The 7,151-nt window shown below is 41.8% G+C and overlaps 1 protein-coding gene and 1 long non-coding RNA gene across 3 annotated transcripts in view; both read left to right on the top strand.

The window, feature by feature from the left end:
• Window positions 1-1,277, top strand: part of LOC106726222 — an 11,350-nt gene extending 10,073 nt beyond the window's left edge. Inside the window, exon 3 of the long non-coding RNA XR_001362250.1 lies at window positions 1,079-1,277. This is a non-coding gene — a long non-coding RNA (uncharacterized LOC106726222). The remainder of the gene's footprint in view (window positions 1-1,078) is intronic.
• The window catches only part of LOC102260650 (histone demethylase UTY-like), a 306,332-nt gene that overhangs the window by 12,033 nt on the left and 287,148 nt on the right, over window positions 1-7,151 (top strand). The window lies entirely within an intron of this gene.

Here is a 7,151-nt window from a genome sequence, read left to right as displayed (position 1 = left end):
CTTGAGTCTCAGTGTGCTTTTCTCTTTCCTTCTAGTTGTAGAATTTCCACTCAGCCAGCCTTCCTGTAGTTCTGGATGATGTCCGTTTTGTCTTTTAGTTGTATTTTTGAAGTGGTTGTGCATGCGAGGCAGCAATTTCCAGTATTTACCTATGCCGCCATCTTGGTTTCTCTCCTGGTTTTTTCTTTTAGTTTCTCAAACACACTTGCTCCTCAGGAGGTGGCTAACACTCAGCATCTCAGTGCAGGCTCCTGGCCCTTGTCAGGGGCTTATGGGAGGCAACCAATCCATGTGTCTCTATCACATTGGTGTTTCTCTCAGTCCGCTAGGTTCTCCTAAATTTTGATACAATACTGATCATAAAGATTGGGAAGGTTATAAAAAGTGTTTTCTGCCCTAACCGGTTTGGCTCACTGGATAGAGCGTCAGGCTGGGGACTGAAGGGTCCCAGGTTCAATTCCGGTCAAGGGCATGTACGTTGGTTCAGGCACATCCCCAGTAGGGGGTGTGCAGGAGGCAGCTGATCGATGCTTCTCTCTCATCGATGTTTCTAACTCTCTATCCCTCTCCCTTCCTGTCTGTAAAAAATCAATAAAATATATTTTAAAAAAAAGTGTTTTCTTATCTGATAACACAATTCAGAACTTTCAGGTTATAAACTGTCACTTTCAAGTTTCAGTTTAAAAATAATTAAATGGGTCTATCTCTATATAATCAAATAAAATGACTAAGGAGCCATAGCCAGGTGACTCAGTTGGTTGGATTGTTGTCCCACACACCAAGAAGTTGTGGTTTTGATTCCTGGTCAAGGAACATACCTTGGTTGTGTTCACATAAGAAACATTCAAACTTGTAAATAATTTTTGTGAGTTTATTTGAGCCAAACTGTTGACAGTTGTCAAGAAGCAGAATCTCAAGGCATTGAGACAACGCTCCAAAGAATGGACGATTTTCACCTATTTTTATAAATTACTATTAAAGGAGGAGACAAAAGTGAGTTACATGAAATCTATTGGTGATAGATTAGGGAGGTGGGAGAGAGTAAAGCGGGGAAAACCTGGGATTATTGGATAAAAAGTAAAATGATAGACACATGCTTCTTTTGCATAGATGGGTATAGGATAGTTTACAGTTAACAATTAACATGATAACAATAACAATGAAGGAATTTGTTGTCTTTACCCTGGTGCCTGGCACATTGTTTGTGCCCTTCGGGGTCTGGAAAAAGGCAAGTTACAAGTTACCCTGACATTCCAAAGGTATGTAATATAAATGCAAAAAGACAATAAGTTCAGTTAAGATAAAAATTGATCTTTTTCAGCCTAGTACAGGACTACCAACTCACTATAAGTTGCTTTGTAATTTAAAAAGTCTTAATTTCAGACCATCATTTGTGGTTACATTTAGGTCTTAGTCTTCAAGGCCGCCATGTTGGCCTTTCCTAAGCTTGTCAGGTTATCATGTGGCCCTTTCTGTCTACAGTTGTAGGTTTCCTCCCAATCATGCGCACGGGAGGCAACTAATTGGTGTTTCTTTCTGATATTTCTTTCTCTTCTTCCTTCTCTTTAAAAATCAATAAACATATCCTCAGGTAAGGAGTAAAAGAAAAAAGACTAAGGAAATTTGTTGTCATTTAATGTACTGAGTAAAACTTTTACCAGGTATGAATTTTTGTAACTTAGATGATAAAAATAAAGCTTCACTCTAAACCAAAATGAAGTTTAGTGTTTGGTAGACTATAAAGTTAATGTAAATATTTTTTCAGATATAGATTATAAGATTTTTCATTTTGATGTTTGTTTTTTGGATGCTTTAAGCTCTTTGCAACTGATGCTAAGTGAACAATACTAATTTTGTCAAATGAGGTATCCAGAGAGCTAATTTGTGTTAATCGCTGCAAGCACCTTTGAGAGAAAGCCACCCTCGAGTTCTGCCGGATGCCAGACAGTCCAGTTTCTCCCCGTGTGAGTCTGGGTCCCCAGAGACTCACCTGGAACTGGAGTTCAGAACAGTTGGGAGCTTGAGACTCCCTCCCGATTGAAAAAGACAACCGCGACCTCAGCTGCCAGCCCTCTCCAGGTGCGCCTCATCTGCCAGCCCTCTCTGCCAAAAAGTCTTAATTTCAGACCATCATTTGTGGTTACATTTAGGTCTTAGTCTTCAAGGCCGCCATGTTGGCCTTTCCTAAGCTTGTCGGCTGGGCCGACCCAACGTACACGAATTTGTGCAGTGGGCCTCTAGTTTATCATATTGTGCTTGTGGAACCCTAAGTGATACAAGACAAAGACAAGGATTAGGGCATCAGTGTAGGAGGAAGCATGAAGTACTTCAAAAGTTTCTCATAAAGATTTGTTTAACAAATTAAAGTTTGAATAGCTTTCTCTTCTGTTCCTCCCTGGTTTCATTTTCTAGTAATACTTACTTATGCTTTTGCTTCTTTTCTTGAGATCTTGGAAATAAGTATTCATTGGTCTCTATAATACATTTTCTGATAAATACTTGGAAAGATACTCCAGAATCTACACTAATAATAGACAAATATGTAAATTGACCATACCTTCATGATCCCCCAAGCCAATCAGGAGGAAATATGCAAATTAGTGGGACAAAGATGGCAGCAGCTACAGAGCCAGCCGGAGTGGACAGGAGGCTTGGGTTGCCCCCAGCGACGGAGGAAGCCAAGCTTCCCGCCCTCCTGGGCCAGCTGCTGAAGGAGGGATCTGTGGGCAGCAGCCACGGAGCAGGCCGGAGCAAGCTGGAGGCCTGGTCGCCCAGGCTGGCCGCCTAGGGAGGGACCTGCAAATGGCCCTCAGCCCCTCACCCAGGCTACCCAGGCACCCCAGCGGGACCCCCACCCTGATCCGGGACACCCTTCAGGGCAAACCAGCCGGCCCCCACCCGTGCACCAGGCCTCTATACTAATAAAAGGGTAATATGCTAATTAGACTGGGAGACCTTCCAGGAGACCTTCCGGATGTTCTTCTGGACAAAGCCATGGTGGTGGTGCCGAGGTAGAAGTGGTTAGGGGCCAAGAGGGGAGGGCAGTTGTGGGTGATCAGGCTGGTGGGGGGGGCGCTTGGGGGCAAGCAGGCAGGCAGGCAGGTGAGTGGTTAGGAGCCAGCAGTCCCGGATTGTGGGAGGGATGTCCGACTTCCAGTTTAGGCCCAATCCCACTGGCCTAAACGGGCAGTCAGACATCCCTCAAGGGGTCCCAGATTGGAGAGGGTCAGGCTGGGCTGAGGGACACACACCCCCTGCACGAATTTCGTGCACCAGGCCTCTAGTATTATAAAAACAAAATAAGCTAAAAAGAAGGATAAAGGTGGCTAAGCTTTCTTTCATTTCTTTAGCAGGTTGACTCCATTTTTAAAAAAAGGATATATTTCATGAGGTTTTAGTTTTTATACTGTGAGCTGGAGCAGTCTCTGTGTTTTTCTATTAACTGATATATCCCTTTAATAACCCTGATAATGGTGAACATGTGGCAAAACCCTTTCCTCAGCATAGTACTTAAATAGCACATGAATTATGAATAAGGAATCTTTACCATTAGCTTAGGCCCCTTAACTTCCTTGGTTTGCTGGGAACTGTTATTTTTACATTCTTTGGGGATTTCTCTTTGACTTCTTACAGTGTCACAACTTGCTCTGATCTTCAATGCTTGCCTTCGCTTCGTAGTCCATTAGTTTTACAGCTTGGCTCTTTCATCTGTTTCTTCATCCAAGATCAGGTTTTTCAGTTGTTTATAGATAAATTACTTTTACTGGTTATTGGGGGTTTTCATAATGCCAGTTGAAGTGAAACATTCAGAAAAGAAGAGGCTCAAGTACTTAGGTGTTTAAGACATTTAAGTTTCATCCAGGGAGTTAATTCTCCAATTTAAGGTGAGAAGGTTTATATAGTTAGAGAGGCTGATAAATTTATGAGCTGAATTTTAAAACCTCATGTAATTTTCCTTTTAAAAAGAAGGCAAACATTAGTAATTTGGGTTCAAAATAGAGTGCACACGATAAGAGAATTAGTCCTGAACTTTTTTTTTTTATGGGAGGGGGGGTATTTTTCCATTCAAACAGGGAAGTGGGTGTGGAAAATAGGAGAAATTGATCCTGTAGCCAGCCAATGGTAGATCTTAACAGTAGTAATATTTTAAAGCATTCAACCCCAATTATAGGATTAGAGTCATTTGAATTCTCAGCAAATTTTCAAAATTTAAAATTTCATTTTTGTTTCCTTCTCTTGTCTCATTATTTCTCTTTTCATCCTGGTGTTATTGGTGGGGTGCTTTCCAAGTCCCCACCTGTTGTAGGTAGAAGCGGTGGGAACAGTGGGAATGAGAATTTCCAGAGGTCCCACAGGAGGATGTGGTATCATGGAAAGCTTGATTTCTGTGGAATTAAACCCCTGAGTTTCCAAGGTCCCACCTCCCTTCATCCGGCCATGGAAAAAGTTCCATTTTATCTTCAGCAGGGCTAAGATCAAAGCCATTGCCCAGAGTCTGCATTCCATATTTGCATAGCCCAGTCCAGCATCTGGCTAGGTCAGCTTGTGTTCCCAGCTGCAGTTCATTACTTATAGGGTCCACATGACTGTGGACCATGTGGCTTCTAGGGCCATATGGCTATGGAGGGAACACTGGTAAGTGCAAGGAAATAGGAGCAAAGCTAGAGGAGCAAGAGAGAGACGATTTCTTTGTCTGCAGATTATGTAATCCCAGATTTTCGAAGGCTTGCATTGGCTCCATCACTCCAGCCAGTGATCTCTGTTCTCAGGTTAGAGTAACAGACAAGCCCCTTTCCTACATCACCCCAAATTTATTGTGCATGTACCCATCTTCCACTTCGTTGAACCTCTTCAGCCCCAGTGATTTGCAGGGAATGGACTGTTGGTTCCCTGAAGACTGTGAAGTGTAGTTTCCTAGTGAAGCTGCCCCTTATACTAGTAATGTCTGGCCTGCCCTTTGCTCTTTTTCCATCATTAATATTAGCTAGCTAATTACAACAGTAACAATTGCACTTAGGAAAATCTCTTGTCTGGTCTACAGTCTTCCTTTTCTTATGTCATTTTCTGGTAAACCTTCCTGTGTTCCACTCTGTTTGGAAGCATCAGAGGTTGATTTCAGCAGCATTTTAGTGGAATCTAGCATCCTCTATTGGTCTAAAGCAGGGCTCCAGACCTAGACTCTGTGCCTTCACTGATTGTTGTAATGGGCACATTCTTTAACCTTTCTGTGCCTGTTGCCTCAAATTTGAACAAAAGTTAATGATATTTTACCCTATTGGGTTATTGAGGAGATTAAAGAAGAGAATGCATAGTAAGATACTCAACACAGTGCTTGTCACCTTGTAAACACTCAGCATGTGTTACCTTTCATCATTAGGATAAGAATTTCTTTAGGGAAGTTATACAAGTTTTTGAATGCAGGGACCTTGGCTTTTGTTAATCTTTACCAGTTGTTAGTGCTGTAATCTACATAACAAAACTACTCAGAAAGGCCCTCCACTAATAGAAGCAACACCCTATCTAGAAACATAATAGTATTTGTTAGGAACCATCAGAATCCCAAGGATTAACTGGACTTTCTGAGTGCAAGAGTGCTAGCTCTCATTTTTGCTTCTATTAAAGGTGTCACATAATGTCCAAAGTACCTCTTATAATTCTGTGAAAAGGACTAAAGAGAACCTGAGATCTTCAAATTTAAGTGGTATATGAGTCAACAAAATGTTTTCTGGTATGCAAATTCAGCATTAAATAACCAGGACATATAACATAGGAATTGTGATAATATCTAAATCTCTAGTCAGTAGAGGAGGAGGTTAGTATAGGTAGTAAGAGGGCTGTTTTAAGCTCACACTATGAAAAGGACTTTAAAGAATCTTGTGTTTGCTGCACTCTCTCCTGTTTGCAGTAGAAAGCAAGGGGGTTGATTCACAAGGCTATGGACCTGAGAGCATGGATTATCCCAAGGGAACAGACTTCAGCATTAAACACAGAGAGAGAACCCAAACACAGGATGTTAACAGATGCAGGAAGCCTACATTTGGCAGAGGGCTTAGGGGGAAGCAAACCTTATTTGCAACACTGATAATAAATATGTTGTTGAAAATGCACATTAAGTGTGAGAATAAGGAAAAGCTGGACATTTTGTAAATTTTAAGAAGGGAATTATAAGTAAACTGAAAAGCAAGTATGAAACAAGGCCCGCTTAGAATAAGAGGTTTAGTTGTTCAGAATATAGTGTGGGGCTGAGGATTTCAAAGCATTTTTATATATAAGGTAAGTTTTAGATTGTTGCAGTTACTGGCTCTCCCCAACCCTTTAAGTGAAAAGTAAACTGCGCTTTTCCTTTGCTGAGTATTGCATGAGGGACTTTGGTCCCTATGTAACTGAGCACAGATTCAGCTGCCTACCACCACAAAAGCCAAACTTGTTAGCTGCTGGTGGAAAAGGAAAGTAGCTTATTCAAATACCAGCCACATGAGAAGATGGGAGACTCTCATCCCAAAGCCCATCTCCCCATGTCAGTACAGGCAGAGATTTTTATAAGAGTGAGAGGGAAAACAGAACAAAGAAATCAAGGGGAGTGGGTTGAAAAGTTCTCAACGTGCAGACCAAGCAGAGTGTATTTGGTTTAGGACCTTGAAACTGGTCAAGTGATGGTCTGGTGTGCATCCTCCTGGTTTTCATTTGAAGGTCAGCAAATCTCCTGGAGCTGGGACGTCCAAATGTCAGAGTCTGTCTCTTTTAAAGTTATTTCCTAGGATTTTTATACAAACATGCCATTTATCTACAAGCTAGATATTGTTAGAGTCAGCATTTACAGAAACAATGTCAAAAGAATGGTGGGGTGGGTTACAATTCCCCACTGTTACATCTATAGTGTAAAAGTCTAACAAAAACATGAATTAAACTTGCTGGAGGGATTTAAACTCAGCCTTGCTAAGGGTGGTGTAGCATAATACCTAAAAGATGGGATCTAAGTTTAGGCAGGGTAGGATCAAATTCCAACCCTGTGACTTGCTAACTGGGTGATCTTGGGCAAGTTAATTAATGTCTCTGAGCCTAAACCAGTGGTCGGCAAACTGCAGCTCGCGAGCCACATGTGGCTCTTTGGCCCCTTGAGTGTGGCTCTTCCACAAAATACCGACTTCTGC

Source organism: Myotis brandtii, unplaced genomic scaffold (genome assembly GCF_000412655.1).
Source record: "Myotis brandtii unplaced genomic scaffold, ASM41265v1 scaffold1052, whole genome shotgun sequence".
Taxonomy (NCBI): domain Eukaryota; kingdom Metazoa; phylum Chordata; class Mammalia; order Chiroptera; family Vespertilionidae; genus Myotis; species Myotis brandtii.
This window is presented reverse-complemented; position numbering and strand designations above follow the sequence as displayed.